Here is a 12228-nt window from a genome sequence, read left to right on the forward strand (position 1 = left end):
ATGATGTCTTGTAGTTAATCTTTGGGGAGCGACCATTGAATCCCCGAGATGTCATGGGTGACCCAGAGACGTGCCGGACTTATATTGGTGTGTGTTGTCTGGAAGTTTATTGATATGTCCTTTCTTTCCGAATTTAAGACTTATGTTTCACTTTGCTTTTTATTTTTTCAGTCCATATGGCCGGTGGGTTGAATCAATTGGCAAGGTTGAAAGCCGCTATAGTTCAGGAAGCTGGTTCGGATGCTTCTCCCTCGGCTTCTCAATCCCGTCCTCAGGCGAATTCCTGAACCGTTTCTCAGGAGATAGTCACTACTGGGCCTGATGAGGAGGTGGTCGTAGTTTCGGCTATTGAGGCAAGTCGGAAGCGGAGGAGGTCGGCGGATGGAAGCAGTGGTAAGAACTTGGAGGAGGAGGGACCGGTCCCGTCGAAGATGGATCGGAGTTTTGATGCTCTGACTTTTATTGACCAGTACCTCCTCCCGGGGTACCAAAGAGTATTTCCAGGATGTAACATCACTGGTCAAGCGAGATTGACATATCGAGATCTTCTCCCCACTGCCGTTATCATCCGCTAGGCGGAGCCGGTATTGGCTCAGGTGGGTCTTTTGGACAGCAAGCTTCGCCAATCTCAGGAGGAGGTCAGGAACCTAAAAGAGGAGTTGGAGGCGGTGGAGACAGCTCGGCTAAAGGCAACGAAGGATGCCGAGGATGCTGGTACCGAGCTTCTCCATCTTTTTGAGATTAAAACTTCTCTCCTCACTCAGCTTGCTAGTGAGCGCAAGTGCTCCTCCGATGCTGAATCCAAGGCTACCGTGGTGCTGTCTGAGGTGGAGGCTTTGTGGGCCGAGGTGGCAAAGTTGAAGAAGGAGAAGAGAGAGCTACTGGAAGATGTTAAGGACGCGATTTTGATTGCCGAGGAGACGATGAGGGCCCAAGCCCTGGTCCTTGCTTCGGGTGTAGACGTCTTCGTGATGGGGGGTGTTCAAGACCATCAGAGATGGCCAGATCGTAGATTTAGAGTGAATTTTCTTAAAATTTCTAAGTTTGTAGGCTATTTTCTCGGCATAACACTTTGTTTTTTAAGCCATTTTTGACTTTGCTTGTTTATTATTACGGGGATATTTAGGCCATTTTACTCGTGTTGTCATGAATATCTTGAGGTCTCTCGATGGACCGTTTGTAAGTAATGGGCCTTTTGGTGGGCCGTGTTAGTTTTATTTATATTGTGGATATCCGTATTTTGTTTGGTCTTAAGGGTGATTGGTCCCCAGGGAAAGCTGCATTTAGTTCGTGCCATCAAATAGGGCAATACTTTTAAAAAAGGAATGAGCTTTATTTAAAGTTTTGGGCCTCATTAAAACTTCCTGATGCAGGTAGAAAAGAGTACCCGATAAGAGTAAATTTGCAAAAATAGTAATAATTTAAATAAAAGGAAAACAAAGCAAAGTAAAAGACATCTTAAACAACTTTGGTCTCGTAGCTTGAGATGTTGTTCTTACATGTAGTAATGCCATAAGTTGGTGGCATTTCAGGATCTCAGTCTCGTCTAATCGTTCGAGCATGTAGGCTCCTTTTCCGATTACCGTCTTGATTTGGTAGGGGCCCTCCCAGTTGGGTGTGAGCTTTCTTTCTTCGAGAATGGGGAGACCAATATTGTTTCGTCACAAGACGAGGTTCCCTAGTCCGAAGTCTCGTCGTATCATGCCGTGATTGTACCTTAGGCTTATTCTCTATTTTAGGGCTATGCTCCTAACATCGTCTACGAGGTCTTGCTTTGCTTTTTCATCAATCCTCCCATAGTTCTACATTGACTGGGGTCCCCAGCTTCTACCAGGATGACAACTTCTACGCGGTATGTTAACTGAAAGGGAGTTTCTCCAGTCGAAGTTTGGGGGGAAGTCCGGTACGACCATAGGACGGATCCAAGTTCGTCGGCCCGGAGTTCTTTGGCTTCGTCGAGCCACTTCTTGAGGTCTTTCACTATTATCTTGTTGGCCGCTTCTACTTGCCCGTTGGTCTCCAGATGTTCTACCGAGCTGAACTGTTGGGAGATGCCGAGTTCTTCTAGGAATTCTTTGAATCGCTTGTTTGCGAATTGGGTTCTTTTGTCTGAGATTATGATACCGCAGATCCCAAATCGGGTTATGACGTATCTCCGAAAAAACTTCCGGCATTGGTGGCCATGATGGAGGCCAAGGGCTCGGCTTCGACTCACTTAGTGTAGTAGCCGATGGAAATGATGAGGTACTGGAGCTGCCCGGGAGCCATGGAAAAAGGCCCAACGAGGTTGATTCTCCAGGTTTCGAAAGGTCGATCTGCCGCTATGACACTGAGCTGATGCGGGGTGGCCTTGTGGAAATCGGCGTGGATTTGGCACTTATCACAAGTTTTGACTTGTTAGAGGGAGTCCTTAATAATGGAAGGCCAAAAGTATCATGCTTGGATAACCTTTTGGGCCAGGGTCTTCCCGCTTACGTGGTGGCTGCAGCATCCCTCGTGGATTTCACGAAGTATGTAGTCCGTGTCACCGGGTTCTATGCACTTGAGGAGGGGATGTGAGAGTTCGCACTTGTATAATTACCCTGCTATTGTGGTGTAGTTCATAGCTTCCCACTTCAAGCGTTTTACTTCCTTGGGATCTTCGGGTAATATTCTGTTCATGAGGTATTGGAGAATTGGGAAGGTCCAAGAGTGATGGCTCGTGACCGGGAGGTCGACCGAGGTCATGACTAAGACGGACGGTGTTTTGATAACCTCTTGAATTAGTAACTGATTTCCTGGGACTAGTGATTATCCAGAGTTAATTCCATTTAGTCATCTCCAACATCGGGAGAAAGTCAAATAGGCATAGTCAGTCTTATAACAAGAACAACTAACAACTCTAAATCTCCAATCAATATCGGACATCAAAGACTCTTGTATCACTAACCATGACATGACAATTATAAGAGCAAACCCAATTAGTCAACCTCTAATGACGAGATAAGTCAATCGGATTTAATCAATCTCAATCCATAGGTCTTTCTCGTTAAATGGAAACGAGATTAATTAAAATCTCCAAATTGTCAATCAACTCAGACATTAGTGGAATCAAAGTTACCTAAGTTTCTCAATTCCAAGCCAAGAGTGTAAAAATCTACCCTAAAACTAAGAGAGACATTTTTACAAACTCTTGGAAGGTATAAAATAAAAGCATGGTAAAATTGCAATAATAATAAAATCTAAAGCTACCAAATGCTAGATAACAATAAGAACAACTAAATTAAACATCAATAAACATAAAAACACCAAATGCATTTAATAAAAATCAAAAGTAACAAGAGTCATGAAACTAAAAGTGGCACAAATGAGAAATCAACAAGAAAACTAAGAGAATCAAGGCAATTAAACAAAGAAAGATAAAGAAAACTAAATCAAAACAAGCATCAAAACATAAATCTAAGAGGAACTAACTAAATCTAACCTAATTCTAGAGAGAAGAAAGAGCTTCTCTCTCTAGAAAATAACCTAAAACATGTTACTAAACTAAACCTAATTTCTCTCTCCTTGTTCCCTCTTGAATTTTGCTTTTAATACTTCAGAAATGAGTTGAATTTGGGCTTGAGAGGGTCTAGAAATCATCAGCCACGTTTTCTTTAACTGAATCACGTACTTCGTGTCAGGCGTACGCATGAGGCATGCGTACTGGTGCACGGAATTGTGATCATCAATGGCGCCATCAACATGGTACGCTCATTGCAATCTCAACTCTTCATCACAACTCCGCACAACTAACCAGCAAGTGCACTGGGTCGTCCAAGTAATAAACCTTACGCGAGTAAGGGTCGATCCCACGGAGATTGTTGGTATGAAGCAAGCTATGGTCACCTTGTAAATCTTAGTCAGGCAGACTCAAATGGGTATAGATGATGAATAAAACATAAAGATAAAGATAGAGATACTTATGTATATCATTGGTAAGAGCTTCAGATAAGCGTATGAAGATGCTTGTCCCTTCCGTCTCTCTGCTTTCCTACTGTCTTCATCCAATCCTTCTTACTCCTTTCCATGGCAAGCTTATGCAAGGGTTTCACCGTTGTCAGTGGCTACCTCCCATCCTCTCAGTGGAAATGTTCAATGCACCCTGTCATGACACGGCTATCCATCTGTCGGTTCTCGATCAGGCCGGAATAGAATCCATTGATTCTTTTGTGTCTGTCACTAACGCCCCGCCCTCAGGAGTTTGAAGCACGTCACAGTCATTCAATCATTGAATCCTACTCAGAATACCACAGACAAGGTTAGACCTTCCGGATTCTCTTGAATGCCGCCATCAGTTCTTGCCTATACCACGAAGACTCTGATCTCACGGAATGGCTGGCTCGTTTGTCAGGCGAGCGCTCGGTTGTCAGGCGATCAACCATGCATCGTGTATCAGGAATCCAAGAGATAAACATTAGAGCCTCGTTTGCTTGTAGAACAAGAGTGGTTGTCAGTCACTTTGTTCATAAGTGAGAATGATGATGAGTGTCACATAATCATCACATTCATCAAGTTCTTGAGTGCGAATGAATATCTTAGAATAAGAACAAGTGGAATTGAATAGAAGAACAATAGTAATTGCATTAATACTCGAGGTACAGCAGAGCTCCACACCTTAATCTATGGTGTGTAGAAACTCCACCGTTGAAAATACATAAGAACAAGGTCTAGGCATGGCCGTGAGGCCAGCCTCCCAAAGTGATCAAAAGATCTAAAGATCAAACGATTCCAAAGATCAGAAGATGAAAATACAATAGTAAAAGGTCCTATATATAGAAAACTAGTAGCCTAGGGTGTACAGAGATGAGTAAATGACATAAAAATCCACTTCCGGGCCCACTTGGTGTGTGCTTGGGCTGAGCAATGAAGCATTTTCGTGTAGAGACTCTTCTTGGAGTTAAACGCCAGCTTTTGTGCCAGTTTGGACGTTTAACTCCCATTTTGGTGCCAGTTCCGGCGTTTAACGCTGGAATTTCTGAAGGTGACTTTGAACGCCAGTTTGGGCCATCAAATCTTGGGCAAAGTATGGACTATCATATATTGCTGGAAAGCCCAGGATGTCTACTTTCCAACGCCGTTAAGAGCGCGCCAATTGGGCTTCTGTAGCTCCAGAAAATCCACTTCGAGTGCAGGGAGGTCAGAATCCAACAGCATCTGCAGTCCTTTTCAGTCTCTGAATCAGATTTTTGCTCAGGTCCCTCAATTTCAGCCAGAAAATACATGAAATCATAGAAAAACACACAAACTCATAGTAAAGTCTAGAAAAGTGAATTTTAACTAAAAACTAATAAAAATATACTAAAAACTCAACTAAATGTACTAAAAACATACTAAAAACAATGCCAAAAAGCGTACAAATTATCCGCTCATCACAACACCAAACTTAAATTGTTGCTTGTCCTCAAGCAACTGAAAATCAAATAAGATAAAAAGAAGAGAATATACTATAGACTCCAAATTATCAATGAAACTTAGCTCCAAATTAGATGAGCGGGACTAGTAGCTTTTTGCCTCCGAACAGTTTCGGCATCTCACTTTATCCTTTGAAATTCAGAATGATTGGCTTCTGTAGGAACTCAGAATCCAGATAGTGTTATTGATTCTCCTAGTTAAGTATGATGATTCTTGAACACAGCTACTTATTGAGTCTTGGCTGTGGCCCAAAGCACTCTGTCTTCCAGTATTACTACCGGATACATACATGCGACAGACACATAATTGGGTGAACCTTTTCAGATTGTGACTCAGCTTTGCTAAAGTCCCCAATTAGAGGTGTCCAGGGTTCTTAAGCACACTCTTTTTTGCCTTGGATCACAACTTTATTTCTTTCTTTTTTCTTTTCTTTTTCTTTCTATTTTTTTTCTTTTTTTTTTCGTATTCACTGCTTTTTCTTGCTTCAAGAATCATTTTGATGATTTTTCAGATCCTCAGTAACATGTCTCCTTTTTCATCATTCTTTCAAGAGCCAACATTCATGAATCACAAATTCAAAAGACATATGCACTGTTTAAGCATACATTCAGAAAACAAAAGTGTTGCCACCACATCAAACTAATTAAGCTAGTTTTAAAGATGAATTCGAAATCCTGTACTTCTTGCTCTTTTGTGATAAAAACAGTTTTCATTTAAGAAAGGTGATGGATTCATAGAAAATTCATAACTTTAAGGCATAGACACTAAGACACTAATGATCATAAGACATAAACATGGACAAACATAAAGCATAAATTTTCGAAAAACAGGAAAATAAAGAACAAGGAGATTAAAGAACGGGTCCACCTTAGTGATGGCGGCTTGTTCTTCCTCTTGAAGGTCTTATGGAGTGCTTGAGCTCCTCAATGTCTCTTCCTTGTCTTTGTTGCTCCTCTCTCATGATTCTTTGATCTTCTCTAATTTCATGGAAGAGAATGGAGTGTTCTTGGTGCTCCACCCTTAGTTGTCCCATGTTGGAACTCAATTCTCCTCGGGAGGTATTTAGTTGCTCCCAATAGTTTTATGGAGGAAAGTGCATCCCTTGAGGCATCTCAGGGATTTCATGATGAGTGGGGTCTCTTGTTTGCTCCATCCTTTTCTTAGTGATGGGCTTGAGGTCATGCCTTCTCAGTTGAACCGGCTTTCCTCTTGAATCTCTCTTCCATTGAACGCCCTCTTTACAAATAACTGTGAGGACTTGGTCCAACTTTTGATCAAAGTTGACCCTTCTTGAGTTTGAAAGGGATCTCAGGGATCACCTTCTTCATGGCCACAGCTTCATAGAAGTGGTCTTGATGCACCCCTTGAGATAAATTTCTCCATCTCCCATGACATGGAGGTGGAAGCTTTTGCCTTCCCTTTCCTCTTTCTAAAGGTTTCTCCGGCCTTGGATGCCATAAATGGTTATGGAAAAACAAAAAGCAATGCTTTTACCACACCAAACTTAAAAGGTTTGCTCGTCCTCGAGCAAAAGAAGAAAGAAGAGAGTAGAAGAAGAAGAAATGAGGAAGAAGGGAATGGCTTTGTGTTCGGCCAAAGAGGGGGAGAAGTGGTGTTTAGGTTGTGTGAAAATGAAGGGGTGAAGAAGGGTTTATATAGGAGAGGAGGGGCTTATGGTTCGGTTATGTATGGGTGGGTTTGGGAGGGAAAGTGGTTTGAATTTGAAGGGTGAGGTAGGTGGGGTTTTATGAAGGATGGATGTGAGTGGTAAAGAGAAAGATGGGATTTGATAGGTGAAGGGTTTTTGGGGAAGAGGTGTTGAGGTGATTGGTGAATGGGTGAAGAAGAAAGAGGGTGGTGGGGTAGGTGGGGATCCTGTGGGGTCCACAGATCCTGAAGTGTCAAGGAAAAGTCATCCCTGCACCAAATGGCGTGCAAAATCATGTTTTGAGCCAATTCTGGCGTTAAACGCCGGGCTGGTGCCCATTTCTGGCGTTTAACGCCAGGTTCTTGCCCTTTCCTGGCGTTTAACGCCAGTCTGGTGCCCCTTTCTGGCGTTAAACGCCCAGAATGGTGCCAGACTGGGCGTTAAACGCCCACCTGCTAGCCTTACTGGTGTTTAAACGCCAGTAGGTTCTTCCTCCAGGGTGTGCTGTTTTTCTTCCTGTTTTTCATTCTGTTTTTGCTTTTTCAATTGATTTTGTGACTTCTCATGATCATCAACCTACAAAATAAAATAAAATAACAAAGGAAAATATATAATATATAACATTGGGTTGCCTCCCAACAAGCGCTTCTTTAATGTCAGTAGCTTGACAGAGGGCTCTCATGGAGCCTCACATTTTCTCAGAACAATGTTGGAACCTCCCAACACCAAACTTAGAGTTTGAATGTGGGGGTTCAACACCAAACTTAGAGTTTGGTTGTGGCCTCCCAACACCAAACTTAGAGTTTGACTGTGGGGGCTCTGTTTGACTCTGATTTGAGAGAAGCTCTTCATGCTTCCTCTCCATGGTGACAGAGGGATATCCTTGAGCCTTAAACACAAAGGATTCTTCATTCACTTGAATGATCAGTTCACCTCCATCAACATCAATCACAGCCTTTGCTGTGGCTAGGAAGGGTCTACCAAGGATGATAGATTCATCCATGCACTTCCCAGTCTCTAAGACTATGAAATCAGCAGGGATGTAATGGTCTTCAATTTTTACCAAAACATCCTCTACAAGTCCACAAGCTTGTTTTCTTGAATTGTCTGCCATCTCTAGTGAGATTCTTGCAGCTTGTACCTCAAAGATCCCTAGCTTCTCCATTACAGAGAGAGGCATGAGGTTTACACTTGACCCTAAGTCACACAGAGCCTTCTTGAAGGTCATGGTGCCTATGGTACAAGGTATTGAAAACTTCCCAGGGTCCTGCCTCTTTTGAGGTAATTTCTGCCTAGAGAAGTCATCCAATTCTTTGGTGAGCAAAGGGGGTTCATCCTCCCAAGTCTCATTTCCAAATAACTTGTCATTTAGCTTCATGATTGCTCCAAGGTATTTAGCAACTTGCTCTTTAGTGACATACTCATCCTCTTCAGAGGAGGAATACTCATCAGAGCTCATGAAAGGCAGAAGTAAGTCCAATGGAATCTCTATGGTCTCATTTTGAGCCTCAGATTCCCATGGTTCCTCATTGGGGAACTCGGAGGTGGAAGCTTTTGCCTTCCCTTTCCTCTTTTTAGAGGTTTCTCCGGCCTTGGATGCCATAAATGGTTATGGAAAACAAAAAAGCAACGCTTTTACCACACCAAACTTAAAATGTTTGCTCGTCCTCGAGCAAAAGAAGAAAGAAGAGAGTAGAAGAAGAAGAAATGAGGGAGAAAGGGATGGCTATGTATTCGGCCAAAGAAGGGGAGAAGTGGTGTTTAGGTTGTGTGAAAATGAAGGAATGAAGAAGGGTATTTATAGGAGAGAGGAGAGATGGAGTTCGGCCATTATGGGTGGGTTTGGGAGGGAAAGTGGTTTGAATTTGAATGGAAGGTTAGGTGGGGTTTTAAGAAGGATGGATGTGAGTGGTGAAGAGAAAGATGGGATTTGATAGGTGAAAGGTTTTTGGGGAAGAGGTATTGAGGTGATTGGTGAATGGGGGAAGAAGAGAGAGGGTGGTGGTGGGGTAGGTGGGGGTCCTGTGGGGTCCACAGATCCTGTGGTGTCAAGGAAAAGTCATCCCTGCACCAAATGTTGCTCAAAATCACGTTTTGAGCCATTTCTGGCGTTAAACGCCGGACTGGTGCCCATTCCTGGCGTTTAACGCCAGGTTCTTGCCCTTTTCTGGCGTTTAACGCCAGTCTGGTGCCCCTTTCTGGCGTTAAACGCCCAGAATGGTGCCAGACTGGGCATTAAACGCCCAACTGCTAGCCTCACTGGCGTTTAAACGCCAGTGAGTTCTTCCTCCAGGGTGTGCTGTTTTTCTTCCTGTTTTTCATTCTGTTTTTGCTTTTTCAATTGATTTTGTGACTTCTTATGATCATCAACCTACAAAAAAAACATAAAATAACAAAAGAAAATAGATAAAATATAACATTGGGTTGCCTCCCAACAAGCGCTTCTTTAATGTCAGTAGCTTGACAGAGGGTTCTCATGGAGCCTCACAGGTACTCAGAGCAATGTTGGAACCTCCCAACTCCAAACTTAGAGTTTGAATGTGGGGGTTCAACACCAAACTTAGAGTTTGGTTGTGGCCTCCCAACACCAAACTTAGAGTTTGACTGTGGGGGCTCTGTTTGTCTCTGATTTGAGAGAAGCTCTTCATGCTTCCTCTCCATGGTGACAGAGGGATATCCTTGAGCCTTAAACACAAAGGATTCTTCATTCACTTGAATGATCAGTTCACCTCTATCAACATCAATCACAGCCTTTGCTGTGGCTAGGAAGGGTCTGCCAAGGATGATGGATTCATCCATGCACTTCCCAGTCTCTAGGACTACAAAATCAGTAGGGATGTAATGGTCTTCAACCTTCACCAAAACATCTTCTACAAGTTCATGAGCTTGTTTTCTTGAGTTGTCTGCCATCTCTAGTGAGATTCTTGCAGCTTGTACCTCAAAGATCCCTAGCTTCTCCATTACAGAGAGAGGCATGAGATTCACACTTGACCCTAAGTCACACAGAGCCTTCTTGAAGGCCATGGTGCCTATGGTACAAGGTATTGAAAACTTTCCAGGATCTTGTCTCTTTTGAGGTAATTTCTGCCTAGACAAGTCATCCAGTTCTTTGGTGAGCAAAGGAGGTTCATTCTCCCAAGTCTCATTTCCCAATAACTTGTCATTTAGCTTCATGATTGCTCCAAGGTATTTAGCAACTTGCTCTTCAGTGACATACTCATCCTCTTCAGAGGAAGAATACTCATCAGAGCTCATGAATGGCAGAAGTAAGTCCAGTGGAATCTCTATGGTCTCATTTTGAACCTCAGATTCCCATGGTTCCTCATTAGGGAACCCATTGGAGGTCAGTGCACGCCCATTGAGGCCTTCCTCTGTGGCGTCCACTTCCTCTCCTTCCTCTCCAAATTCGGCCATGGTTATGGCTTTGCATTCTCCTTTTGGATTTTCTTCTGTATTGCTTGGGAGAGTACTAGGAGGGAGTTCAGTAACTTTCTTGCTCAGCTGTCCCACTTGTGCCTCCAAATTCCTAATGGAGGATCTTGTTTCAGTCATGAAACTTTGAGTGGTTTTGATTAGATCAGAGACCATGGTTGCTAAGTCAGAGGGGTTCTGCTTAGAGTTCTCTGTCTGTTGCTGAGAAGATGATGGAAAAGGCTTGCCATTGCTAAACCTGTTTCTTCCACCATTATTGTTATTGAAACCTTGTTGAGGTCTCTCTTGATTCTTCCATGAGAAATTTGGGTGATTTCTCCATGAAGAATTATAGGTGTTTCCATAGGGTTCTCCTAGGTAATTCACCTCTTCCATTGAAGGGTTCTCAGGATCATAGGCTTCTTCCTTAGATGAAGCATCCTTAGTATTGCTTGGTGCATTCTGCATTCCAGGCAGACTTTGAGAAATCAAATTGACTTGTTGAGTCAATATTTTGTTCTGAGCCAGTATGGCATTCAGAGCATCAATCTCAAGAACTCCTTTCTTCTGACTTGTCCCATTGTTCACAGGATTCCTTTCAGAAGTGTACATGAATTGGTTATTTACAACCATTTCAATGAGCTCTTGAGCTTCTGTAGGCGTCTTCTTCAGATGAAGAGATCCTCCAGCAGAGCTATCCAAAGACATCTTGGACAGTTCAGATAGACCATCATAGAAAATACCTATGATGCTCCATTCAGAAAGCATGTCTGAGGGACATTTTCTGATTAATTGTTTGTATCTTTCCCAAGCTTCATAGAGGGACTCACCATCCTTCTGTCTGAAGGTTTGGACTTCCACTCTGAGCTTACTCAATTTTTGAGGTGGAAAGAACTTTGCCAAGAAGGCATTGACTAGCTTTTCCCAAGAGTCCAGGCTTTCTTTAGGTTGTGAGTCCAACCATATTCTAGCTCTGTCTCTTACAGCAAAAGGGAATAGCATCAGTCTGTAGACCTCAGGGTCAACCCCATTAGTCTTGACTGTGTCACAGATTTGCAAGAACTCAGCTAAAAACTGATGAGGATCTTCCATTGGAAGTCCATGGAACTTGCAATTCTGTTGCATTAGAGAAACTAATTGAGGCTTAAGCTCAAAGTTGTTTGCTCCAATGGCGGGGATAGAGATGCTTCTCCCATAGAAGTCGGGAGTAGGTGCAGTAAAGTCACCCAGCACCTTCCTTGCATTGTTGGCATTGTTGTTGTTTTCGGCTGCCATGGGTTCTTCTTCTTTGAAGAATTCGGTCAGGTCCTCAACAAAGAGTTGTGCCTTAGCTTCTCTTAGCTTTCGCTTCAAGGTCCTTTCAGGTTCAGGGTCAGCTTCAACAAGAATGCCTTTGTCTTTGTTCCTGCTCATATGAAAGAGAAGAGAACAAGAAAATATGGAATCCTCTATGTCACAGTATAGAGATTCCTTGAGGTGTCAGAGGAAGAAAAATGGAAGACAGAGGTAGAAAATTCGAACTTTATCAAAGAAGATGGAGTTTGAATTTTGCATTAAGGAATAGTGTTAGTCCATAAACAGAAGGATGTGAGAAGAAGGGAAGTAATTTTCGAAAATTAAGTAAAAGATTTTGAAAACATTTTGAAAAACACTTAATTGATTTTCGAAAATAAAAGTGGAAAAGAAATCAAGTGATTTTTGAAAAAGATTTTGAAATTAGAAGTTAAAAAGATTTG

General features: G+C 42.6%; 1 non-coding gene across 1 annotated transcript; it reads left to right on the plus strand.

Moving 5' to 3' along the window:
- Positions 1-11253: 11253 nt before the first annotated feature.
- Positions 11254-11362, plus strand: LOC130956717 (small nucleolar RNA R71). Its single transcript, XR_009077194.1, has one exon. It is a non-coding gene; the product is annotated as a small nucleolar RNA R71 (small nucleolar RNA).
- Positions 11363-12228: the final 866 nt, after the last annotated feature.

The sequence above is a fragment of the Arachis stenosperma genome, chromosome 1 (assembly GCF_014773155.1).
Source record: "Arachis stenosperma cultivar V10309 chromosome 1, arast.V10309.gnm1.PFL2, whole genome shotgun sequence".
NCBI classification, from domain to species: Eukaryota; Viridiplantae; Streptophyta; class Magnoliopsida; order Fabales; family Fabaceae; genus Arachis; species Arachis stenosperma.